At 41.4% G+C, this 12,410-nt stretch overlaps 1 protein-coding gene and 1 pseudogene across 14 annotated transcripts in view; one reads left to right on the forward strand and one right to left on the reverse strand.

Annotated features, from left to right (window-relative positions):
- The window catches only part of Frmpd4 (FERM and PDZ domain containing 4), a 1,030,958-nt gene that overhangs the window by 159,645 nt on the left and 858,903 nt on the right, over positions 1–12,410 (reverse strand). The window lies entirely within an intron of this gene.
- LOC106008362 (small ribosomal subunit protein uS15-like) lies at positions 2,175–2,654 on the forward strand (annotated as a pseudogene).

A 12,410-nucleotide genomic window follows, 5' to 3' on the forward strand; every position in this document is an offset into this window, starting at 1 on the left:
GAAATGTCTGTTCATTTCAGATGCCCATTTTTGAATTGGGTTTTTGAATTTGGGGGGTCTGATTTTTTTCAGTTCTTTATATACTAGATATTAGTCCTTTGTCTAAGGTACAGCTGCTAAAATTTTTTTCTCACATTGTAGGTTGTCTCTTAGCTCTGTTGGTGGTTTCTCTTGCAGTGCAGAAGCTTTTTAATAAGATGAAGCCCCAGTTGTTGATTCTTTGTGCTAGTTCCCGGGCTACTGAGGTTTTGTTTATAAAGTCTTTTCCTGTGCCAATGTCTTCAAGAGTTCTACCTAACTAATCTTCCAACAAGTTTAGTGTTTCTGTCTTAATACTTAGATCTTTAATCCACTTCGATCTTAGTTCCTTTTATTTTTTAGTTCCTGTTAAGTCACTGTCATGTTGCAGGTCATATAAAGCAACATCAGACAAAAATTATAGCCCATACTTCGCTTACCATGCCAAATGTTTGATTTTTTTTTTTGTACCGGGGATTGAACTTGGGTCCTTGCGCTTGCTCAGCAGGCGGCAAAACCACTGAGCTAAATCCCCGGCCCTGATTTTTTTTTTTTTAAATCACTGCTATGGTGACATCTATCTACAAATACCATAATGTTTTATATGCAAGTTAATAAGGCTTTTCTTGTTGTGATCATTTGTGTAGCTCTCATTTAATTATTTCATAAGCATGTTTAGCTCAACAATGAATTATTCTTCATGGGAGGAAAGAGCTCAGTAGTTTAATAAAGTAAGGTCAGTCTTAACTACTGGGTAGATAATCTTGACCTGAAAGTTTAGCTTTGGGTCCAAGTTTCTTAGAGACATTTAAAACAAGAATAACATTTTTTATTTACAGAGATAATAATATTTCTGTGTTTTGTACTGTTGTGCAGCAGAGCAAGGAAAGAAGTCAGATCCTTGTTTCATGTATAAAGCTCAGACAGAGTGGAGTCCTATCTTTTCAGAGGGATTGGGAACTGGATGCTTCTCTGAAGGTACTTATAGAGGGAAGAAAGGGCAGAGGAATTACCAGGAGATGCCCTGGGCCACAATTCTAGCCTTTCCTCTTGTAGTGGCTTCATCTAAAGGCAACTCTTTGGAAATTTAAGTTTCCAAATGAGATAACAATGAAAAAGGGCTGGCCCAACTACAAAGTGCTATTCAATTTTAAAATGTTACTCAGTAGATGTGTGGAAATAGAAAGTATATTCCAAATCTTCAGAGTAATCAAAGTTATTTCAATATATGCAGTGTATGGTTTGTTGTACATTTGAAGTCATGTGTGTTTGTGTGTGTTTACTGGGGATTAAACCCACGGCCTTCATACTGAGCTACATCTTCAGCTATTTCAATTTATTTTATTTCAAGGTAGGGTCTTGCTAAGTCTCTAAGTTACCAATGCTGAGCTGGAATTTGTGATCTGTCTGCCTCATTGAAGTCTTCTTAAAAGAGACTTTCTGACTGGAGCCCAAGGCATAAAAGATACCTTCTGATTGGAACATATGGCATCTCAATGGAAGAGCAGGATCAAGAAGCCACATAGGGGTCGGGGATTTAGCTCAGTGGTTCAGCTGCCTGCCTCACAAATACAAGGACCCAAGTTCGATCCCCAGTACTAAAAAAAAAAAAAGCCACACAGGAGATGATGGATTTAGATTAAGAAATGTTGTGGCAGTGTGAGATTATTTCATGCCATTTAGCAGGAGGAATTATTTTGAATGCAAACACTGGAACTAATGTGACAACAAGTTCTCTCTCCTGGAGTTGGGAGGCAAGTCTTTGTGCCAGTTAGCTGCTCCCCTTAGCAGAGGGATGGATCTTCTGCCTTTCTTCACTGCCTCTTCCACTGGACTAAGGGAAGAATGATGGGGAATCAGGTGCAAAGAGGGATCCTAGTGAGAGCAAGGAGGGAGGGACAGTGAGGCAGGGGTCTTTCTCACTGGGCTAATGGATCCTTGTCAGCAAATAGTTGGAGAGAGGCCTACCCTGAAAAAAAGAGCCAGAGTATAACAAAGGGATGAAGTAGAAATGTCACCTTGCATGCTGTTTGAGAACAGGAAGCCATTCTGGGATATGGTGCCAAAAGTTGGGCTAGGAGGAAGACTCTTGTAAGGAAAGGCAATTGGCTTTAGAATGAACCAAACGTGGCTTTTGTTTCTAGACCTCTGCCATCATGGGTCATATGCATGTTCCTGGGGAGGGCCTGTCACACTCAGCTCTGCCATATAACCACAGTGTCCCCACCTGGCTTAAGCCGACATCTGACAACATGAAGGAGCAGATTTACAAGCTAGCCAAGAAGGGCCTGACTCCCTCACAGATCAGTGTGATCCTGAGAGACTCTCATGGCATTGCACAAGTACATTTTGTGATGGGTAGTAAAATTTTAAGAATTCTTAAGTCTAAAAGACTTGCTCCTGATCTCCCTGAAGATCTCTACCACTTAATTCAGAAATCAGTTTCTATTTGAAAGCATCTTTAGAGGAACAGAAAGGCTAAGGATGCCAAGTTCCATTTGATACCAATTGGGAGCTGGATTTACTGATTGTCTCGATAGTATAAGACTGAGTGGATCTTCCACCCCAATTGGAAATATGAGTCATCCACACCTCTGTCCCAGTGGCATAAATTTGTCTATGTCTCCAAGCAATAAAAGTCATAATTTAACTAAAAAAAATAGAATCAACCAAACCTGGACTGTAATCTCACAGAGAAGCTTTGTGAAGTTTCTTCACATTTCAGTATCTGGGTTTCTCATCTATGAAATGGGGATAATACTCTCCTGGCAGGTGTGAGGAGGATTCAATTCATGTAATGGAAAGCTCTGGGGACAAGGTCTAACATACATTGATATAGGTTTAGGCAGTGCTGGTGGTTTATAAATTCTGATAAATTTTACCTAATTTTCCCTCCAGAAGTATTCTCCTTTCTCAAGTCACTAAATATTGAACTATTTTCATCTCTCCTTTCTTAAATTCATCCAGAAACATAATCATTGGAATTTTATTCCTATAAGGGAAAAGAACACAGGTTTTGAGGTCACACAGTCAGATTTCCACTTAGCTTCAGATCTTTGTCCTATTGTGGAAATGGGTAAATTAGTTCAATTTATATCTTGTTTCCTCAACTGAAGGTCACATGATATTTAACTAAATGTGTCTTAGGACCATAAAATACTCAGAAGGCACATGACACACAGTAGGCATTCAGAAAATATTATTTGCCTTCCCTGCTTATTGGGAGAACATTGTATGACAATATCACATTGACTGCCTTCTGAGGATCAGTCCTGGCAATCAGCATCAGGCCTGAGAATCAGAGGTGAAAAGTAGTTCTTCATTGCAGAGAAAGTGCAGCTGTATTGCTGGTCTTTTCTGGGTCATACTGTCTTCCCCACCAGGAAAACATGGTATTTTCTTAATGAGATATCAGGAATGCAGTAGCACTGGAAACACATTTACAAATCTTCCTGGATCAATCAAAAATAGGTTAAAGCACAGACTTAGTGGCTGGATCTGCAGAAGCCCACTGGGTAAAGTAGGTTAAAGCTGTCTTCATTTTATATCTGTTTCCTTCATTACCTTGTGACCATTAATTGTGATATGACAACTTGACTATAGTAAGAAACACCTAGGAGATTAGTACAGCACACTTCTGGATGTGTCTGAGGGGTGTTTCAAGATATGATTGGCATGTAGGCCATCGAACTCAAAGGGAAGACCCACCCTGGTTGTGGGTGGCAAATAGAATACAAAAGGGAAAGAAGAAAGAAGTGTGGCTGTTTCTGAAGAGGTCCAGCCTGCTTGAGCAGGTGTTTCTTTTGCTGCCATTGCCTTTGGCAGTTTCCAGTTTCTTCAAATTTCTTCCAGCTTCAGGTGTGGTATGCAGACTCACACCAGTGACTCTTCAGGAAACTTCCAGGTCTTTGACCTTGAACTAATGCTGCATCCTTGATCCCTCTTGTTCTGGGGCTTCTATTTCTTGGGCTAAACAGCTACTGGATCCTCCAGCTCTCGAGCACAGACACACACACACACACACACACACACACACACACGGCAATTGTGGACCCTCCCACTTTTAGATAAGAAGCAAATCAAATTCAATGGTTAGGTTTAATGTTGGCCTTATGGGGAATTTGATTTGCTTCTCATCCAGTTCAGTTTGTGACTAGAATCATGAAGAGAATGGAGTTTGTGAACCGAGGTACCACTGTATATATGTATTTTTTTCCCTATAGACTGTGTTCCTCTAGACAACCCTAACCAATATATACCTTTAAACTTTAGGTCAATTTGCTACTCGGCTCTTCATGTAGGCATACTAATAACTTACAGAATATCTGTCTAAAAACTGGTAATACAAAGTTTACTACCCCTGAATTTTTTTTTCTCCAAGTGAACCGTGCACATTTGAAGATAAAACATCGCCACCCAACAAAATGAAGTTCCCTCTCTCGAGTTCAGAGGCATCTCGCAGGTGGAGCTATGCAGGCTGGTGCAGCTGGGATGGTCATGCTGAGTACACAGGAAGGGATCCTGGGGGGCAGAGTCGGGTGGGTTCGAGCCAGTGCTATGGAGAAACACTCACACCCCCCTCCAGGCCAGGCTGGCTGGGATGAGTCCGAGGCTGAGCCCTGTGTTATCGCTTCCGGTTCCCTTCACAGTCCTGCTCTGAACCGAGGCCCCTGCCGCAGAGCTCACAGTGAGGAATGGAGGACAAGCCCTAGCCTGATGTATATCACACTTTAATGTACAAATGCATCGCCTGGCGATCTCGGCAAAACCGTGGGATCTGTTGCCCTGGGTCTGGGGTGGGACCTGAAACTCTGCATATCTGCCGAGTTCCCAGGACACGCTATTGCTCCTGGTCGGCGGACCACACTGAGCCAGAAGGGTTCCAGACAGAGATGGGTGCACAGCCTTGGAAGCGGTTGTCTCGGCGTGGATGTCCATTCCTTTCTCTGATCTTCCTGCAGCGCCTTGCCTTTCTTGCCTCCTTTGGAAATTCTCTGAACTTGGAGTCCTTGCTGCAGAAGGTGAAAGGCAAGGTTCTGACATGAATGGCAGCAAGCGATACCAGGGAAGAGGAAGGATGGTTTTTAGGAAAGGCCAGGTGGCTGACACTCCAGGAAGACAGGAGAGCGACCCTCAGCAGGACAGTGTGTGGGGCAGGTGACACACCGACCACTCAGTTCAGGGAAGCGCCGCACTGGGGCAGCTGCATGGAGGTCCATGGCTGGAGGAGAGGATCTCTGGAGATCCAAGAATATCTGGTATCTGCTTGGTTTCTGGTGAGGGCCTCATGGAAGAAGGGCAGGGAGGGCTCACATGCCCTTAGGCCGCCGCCAAGTGCGCCCTCTCCCTTCCGCTTCCGACGTGCTGTCCGGAGAGCCGGTGGATGTGCGGCAGTAATATGTCTGCTCCGATGCCAGCCATCGTGCCCCCCACCCAGAAGGCCACGGCTGTGGTTATTTTCCTTCATGGATTGGGAGATACTGGGCATGGATGGCCAGAAGCCTTTGCAGGTATCAGAAGTTCACATATCAAATATATCTGCTCACATGTGCCAAGTATGCCTGTAACATTAAATATGAACATGGATACGCCTTCTTGGTTTGATATCATTGGGCTTTCACCAGATTCTCAGGAGGATGAGCCTACAGGTCTCCATGCTGGGAGCCCCGGAGCTCGGGTTCATCAGGAGGAACGATGGGATCATCAATGGAGTGGTCTCGAGAGGGTCCATAAAAAGAACACTACTTTATCCAGTCCTGACTCAGATCCGTCAGAGGAAGGAGGACAGGAACTGAGCTGCTACTGTCATCCAGCCAACAGGAGAATGTAGCTTGTACCTGTGTGCAGGCATGCTAAATAGTAGGTAGCACTAGACCCTCACTAGCCCTGAATTTACCTAACCTATCTCATCTCCCTTAAAGACTGAGGCAAAATATTCAGGGACATACAACTGGCATTTTTAAAATATATAATGTAGTGTTCTAGAATACCTGAAACTGTACCTAGTAGTCTCTGGGCATTGTCCTAACCCTGCAGTCACCTCAGATTCAAGGAAAAGCAGAACCTCACACACTACCCCATGATATGGTCATCCCTCTAAGCAGGAGCAATTATCTCATGGAGATCTCTAGGAACTAGTCCTGAGACAACAGCTTGACCAGGATTACCTACCTTGCCAGGTATGCAACTGTCCCAGCTATGCATAACCCCCATACTTGCTTTTATTCCCCTTTTCTATAAAATCACAAAGCTTTTGATAATCTCTTGAAGACAGAGTTTGAATTTCTTCGTCTGTTCTTCCCAGCATGGCCATGCTGATTATAGCTCCTTTCCTCCCCTTTACCCCTGTCTGTCTCCTGGTGGCTGTTATGGCTTGTGTTTAGATGTCCCCCCAAAGTCTCATGTGGTCTTAGGTGGGGCTTTTTCCAAAGGTGGCTGGATGTAGAATGTGTGATTGATTCATGGTGCAATGCTAAGCCTGAGGGCACTAGGATTAAGGGCATGAGTGCTACCTGCCCTAAGTAGTCTGAATAAGATAAATGGGGCAGAAAGATGCTAAGGTCCCTTGTTGCTTTTGCTGTCTTCTGCCACCATGAACTGTTGCCCCTCTGTCATGTATCACTCTGCCTTGGAGCCAGCCGATTATGGACTGAAACCTCTACAAACTGTGAGCTAAATAAACCCTTTCCCCTCTAACTTTGGGTGTCAGGTATTTTGTCTCAGCTACAAGAGAAAAGTAACTAAGACAGTGGCGAAGTCTGGTCCTTTTTTTTTTTTTTTTTTTTTTTTCGGTACTGGGGATTGAACTTGGGACCTTGTGCTTGCAAGGCAGGCAATGGAACCACTGAGCTAAATTCCCAGCCCCAAGCCTGGTCTTTTGAACCCCAGGAACCAAGGCTTTGCCCTAAAATTTTGGTCAGGAGAAAAATCAAAAACCAAAAACTTTCCTCAGTGGAAAACTATGCATTTCTCAGAGCATACTGATTCATTTAATTAGGATTCCATGGGACCTATTTTACAGCTCTGTAAGTTGTAGATAACCTATAGCCAAGCAAAATAATTCTTGTTGATAGATGTGCCAATTTTGCCTTGGCTTGGTCTATGAGGTTCAAAAATTTTTGCTCTCCTGCTATGGAGGAAGCTAGTTTAACCTCCATTTATACACTCATTTCAGTATTTCTCACTATTCTTTGGATTTTCTCTTGGACTGTTGACAGCATTGTAGTGGTTTCTTCATAAATGAATTGAATAAAATAGATAACAAGGACTCACTTTGTATCTGTAGGAGAGTTGTGATTTTACCTGGTTTTGAAAATTCCTTTAGCAAGTATTTATTAAGTACCTACAATGTGCCTAATGCCATATCAGTCACTGCTTTAAGTCATGAATACGTTACGTTAATTCTTGAAATTAAGGCATTTACCCCCAGAATGAACCACTGAAATTAAATTCTAAAATTTCTCTGATTTAAGCCCATTTACTAGTGCTCAACTCTTTCCATTGATATCTCTTGTCTTTAAACAAAGTTCCCATATCACTAGACCAAAAGAAAAAATAACTGAATAAATTATATGTGGTTTCACAAACACAAACTCTAAAAGATAACAGCAGCAAACAGAAGGTTAAGAATATATATTTTAAAACTCTGCAAGTTTTCAGCTGAATTTCTTACAGATTTTAAATAGTAGGTAAAAGAAATTGCTTTCCCATTGATATAGGTGCAGAATCATTCTCTGTCTGCCAATTAATAGCCTGAGCCATAGAGAAGAGAACAAAAAACTATATTAAAGCCTAGTCATCAAGAGAAAAAATACTGAATTCTGGGTCTCCTGAGTTGCAGTTTACTAGCATTTCAATATTAATTACAAGCTTGCATTAGCATAACCAATTTTCTTTACCAAAATTTAGCTTACCTAAATTTTCACTCGAAATATTCTGAAATATCCCTCACAAATAATGTCTTTGATATTTGATCATTAGATGTAATTTTATAGACCATGGAATTATAAAATGTGCTTTTCCCTTACAGACAAACCATATTGGGTAATCTGTGTCACAGACTAGGAATCAAGAAATTCCATACTTTCCATGCTAATTTATAATGTAGACCAGTTTTCTAAAATCAAGGAAGTAAAATATGCTTTTAGAGAAAATTCCAAATAGTATGGAAGAGGAAAAAATGGGAAATAAGGACCTTACCCCAGTTTTCCAAACCCTAGGCTCATTTCCCTGAAGATGTGATAATTTTTTCTAGTGGATCTTTACTGCATATTTTATTGTATGCATTACTCACTTATCACTTAGAGATCATTTTAAATCATATTCAATGGGATTTTATCCAGCATTTAAAAATAATGAGAGGGATTGGAGTATAGATTAGTGGTAGAGAACTTGCCTAGCATGCATAAGGACTTGAGTTTGATACCTAGGATGCAAGAAATTTAGCCTTTGGTTAGTCATACATAATTGCAAATATTTTCTCAGTTGGCCCTTTAAATTTGATATGGTATTTGCATCTTAATCTATTTAAACTTTGAAACAATTATTGCTAATTGAAATAGTTACTGTAAGCTTAAGGTTTATAAACCATGACGAGTCTCTTAGATACGACACAATGGAAAACTAATTGAGCTACAGAACTAAAAGTTAAAAGACTTTGAAATGCAAAGAATTAATGATGGCACACAATACATTTCTGTATTGTGTCATTCTGCTTGCTATATACTAATGTTGTTATCTTAAAACTTTTCCTACTGCTAATATATTCGTGCCAAACAGAGTTGTATGTGCAGATTCAAGGTTATCTTTTTTCTCAAAGGCACTGGGCCTTGGCTGTCTCTGGGGAGCAGCCAAGAGGCCTCCTCAGTTGGTGGCTCTCATCATTAGACCTTTTTTATGTTTTTAAAGAAAATCAACTTTTCTATAAATGTTGATAATTTCTTACACATAAGTGAGTTGCTCTGGAAACAGTCAAGGCTATACAGTTCTTATTAAAAACAGACTATCCAGGAAACAATCCTGTTTAAAAACCTCTGCCAGTTCAGAATGCATACATGTGAAGGCCCAGCATCCTTTGGGTCATGTACTTGGTGCTTCAGAACCTGCCGCACACTGTTTTCTCCACCATCATCCTGCAGAGCCACTTGATAGGATTTAGGGCAGCAACCCTAGCAAAAGGAACTTCTCTAAGACCTGCCATGGGTCTGGCCATCTGTGCTGGTCCCTCTTTCCCCCAAATCCTTGAATTGCCTACAGAGACTGAACTGTAATGCCATGTAAGTGTTACCCCATCTGTTGGCTTTCTCCATTCCCACTTTCTAGTTCAGCATTGGCCATGTTGAATTAAAATTATCTTCTTGCATACTAGCCCCTTCCATGAAATAGGAACTTTGTCAGTGAAGGAGTCACTGGTTTATTCATCTTATAATTGTAACTACGTGATTAAAGAACATGCGAATGTGTAGGCAAGTTTAAAATTTATTCTTTTCCCTCTGAGGTTTCCATAATTTTAGTTTAAAGACTGAACTGATAATGGCCAGATTAACAGGAAAAAGAGCATGTAAATTTATTACATGACTAAACATGAGGGCCCCACAATTTCAGTATGATATTCAAAGAAGGTCAAGATGGGTGACCTTCTATAGAGCTAAGCTGTTATGGCTTATATCTAAATGCGCCCCCCCACACACAAAGCCTCCTATGCTCATAGGTGGGGCTTTTCAGGGTGACTGGAGACATGCATATGTGTTACTGGATTATGAGAGTGTGATACTGGATTAGTGCACTGATTGGTTTAGCATAGTTCTGGGTGTGGATGATGGATTTACTGAAGAGGGAAGACCCATCTTGGGTGTGGGTGGCACCAATAAATAGGCACCAACTAGTAGCCTGAATGGAATAAAAAGGCAAAGAAGAAGAAATTAGAGCTGGTTGATGTCTGCCACACCATGAATTGTTTTTCCTTTGTCGTGCCCCTCTGGCATGCCACCCTGCCTGGGAGCCAGCCGACTATGGACTAAAACCTCTACAAACTGTGAGCTGAAATAAACCTTTCCACCTTTAACTTGTTCATGTCAGGCATTTTGTCCTAGCAGAGAGAAAGTAACTAAGACATTGTTATGGCTTGTATCTAGCCTCATGTGGTCATAGGTAGGACTTTTCAGAGGTGGCTGGATGTAGGGTGTGTGAATGTGGATTAAGGGTGTGATATAAGGATTAAGGGTGTGATAACTACATTAGTCCACTGATTATTCTGGGTGGGAGTAATAGGAAGCCCCAAGCTGGGTGTGGGTGGCACCAACCATTAGGCTGTAGCCTGAATAGAAAAGAGGGGGAAAAAAGAGAGGGTCACTGCTTCCTGCATGGTGCTTCCTGCCTGCCCTGTCATGGACTATTTCTCCTCTGTGATAACCCTTTGCCATGCCACTCTGCCTTGGAGCCAGCCAACTATGGCTTGAAACCTCTACCAACTCTAAGCCAAAATAAACCTTCCCTCCTTGTGGGTATCAGGTATTTTGTCTCAGCAACAAGAAAAGTAACTAAGACAGACATAAATAAAGACATAGGGACTTGTACTATGAGAAGGGAGGCACAGGCTATGGGAGATTGGGGGAGGTGGTGCACAATCAACAAAATTTGTCTTATTATGCAGGTAAAATCACTCAGGTAATAGTCATGCATGGTAATCTCTGTCTGGGCCAGTTGTCAGACTCCCACCCCCTTCTGGTGGAAGGATCCCTCCCAGGAAGAAAGGGGGGTATCAGAGGGAAAAGCTTCATTGCATTAGCTGGCTATGTATGTCACTAAGGTAAATTTCCCTTAGAGACACAAATTTCATTACAATAGGGCAGGCTTTCAGAATTAATTCTGTATCTGCAGAGGTCTGTAGTTTCTCTGAAAATCTATCTCAAAATATACCAAATAAATATATTTTGGGGTCCCACAATGAATGGTTACAGAGAGCTAGGATTTTTTACATTTTATTTTCTTAGAATATTGATTCCATGTCACAGAAACACCAGAAAGGAACAATGATATTTCACTTTAAGTAAAACTCTTATTTTAAATCCAAATGGCTCTGGGACAACTAGCAGTAGAGGGAAGATTTTAGGAATATGAGAGTTATGCTAGTCTGTTGTCCTTGAAGACTGAGGTAGCAGAGGTCTACTTTTCTCCTCAGAAATCCCAAACAGGAAAACTACAGCTGTCATTTACTATACTAACTCAGACAATGGAAAGCACCAGCACTTCAGAAATGTGTCTGTGCATGACAGAAACTAGCTGAGAGAGGAAAATTTAATGGAGAGAAAAAAATAATGTGTTTCCTTCTCAAACTAGGAAAAGAAGCAAACATGTAATAGCTTAAGAATCTTTGTGGGAAGATTACATTGGAATGGAATGAAGGAAAGCTGCACTGATTTCTTTTTCTATCACTGAACTTTGGGTTATAGCTAGGATTAGAATAATGTATCCTTATATTGCACGTGAGAGAAGAGGGCAGTTTTCTCATCACCAAGAGCTGAGTTGTGAGGGTCAATGTGACGTGTGATCTTAGGGAAACAATAGTGTATGCTATTTTCTAAATGATCTTCAAATATTCTTCAAACAAAAGTGCTGCTCAGAGAGTCGTACAGTAGTTCCTACATCCAGAGGACACTGGGAAGATATTAATGCTCTGCATTCCAAACTGTTTCTTACACACAACAGTCCTCCTAATTAAGGCAATACATTATTGCCTGTAATTACTCTGCACCCTGCCCGGGTATGATTAATATGATAAAGAAAATTCTGTTTCAGAAGTGAAGGGTTGACCTTTCACCTCATCATTTTTAATAAACTTCTCATTTTAGGTCTGTAGAAAAGTTGCAAAGATAGCATAGAGAGTTTCCAGTTTACCCCACTCCCACCCCCACTCAGATTCCTCTATTTTTGAGGTCTTGGTACATTTGTTACAACTGTGAAACCAACATCGGTGCCTTCTAGTAAGTAAATACCATACTGCATTTGGGTTTCCCCAGTTTTTCTATGAATGTCCTCGTTCGGTTCTAGGATGCGTTTCAAGTGCCACATCACATTTTGTTTTCAGGCGTCTTTAGTCTTCTCTGGTTTGTGATGGTGTCTTAATGTTTCCTTATTTTTCATGACCTTGGCAGTTTTGAGGAGTACTGGTAGGATATTTGATAGAATGTCTCTCAAATTGGGTTGGGCTGACCTTTCCTTCATGATTAGGTCATGGATTTTTGTAAAGACTATCCCAGAAGTGATGCTCCTTTCTCATCACATGATGCCAGCAGTGTGTGCCAACAATATGACTTATCACTGGTGATGTCAAGCTTAGTCACCTGGCCGAGGTATCCCTTCCCAGCTTTCTCCACTGTAAAGTGCCCCGCACC

Source organism: Heterocephalus glaber, unplaced genomic scaffold (assembly GCF_053883595.1).
Source record: "Heterocephalus glaber isolate CG9 unplaced genomic scaffold, H.glaber_assembly_v1.0 deba00001594, whole genome shotgun sequence".
Taxonomy (NCBI): Eukaryota; Metazoa; Chordata; class Mammalia; order Rodentia; family Bathyergidae; genus Heterocephalus; species Heterocephalus glaber.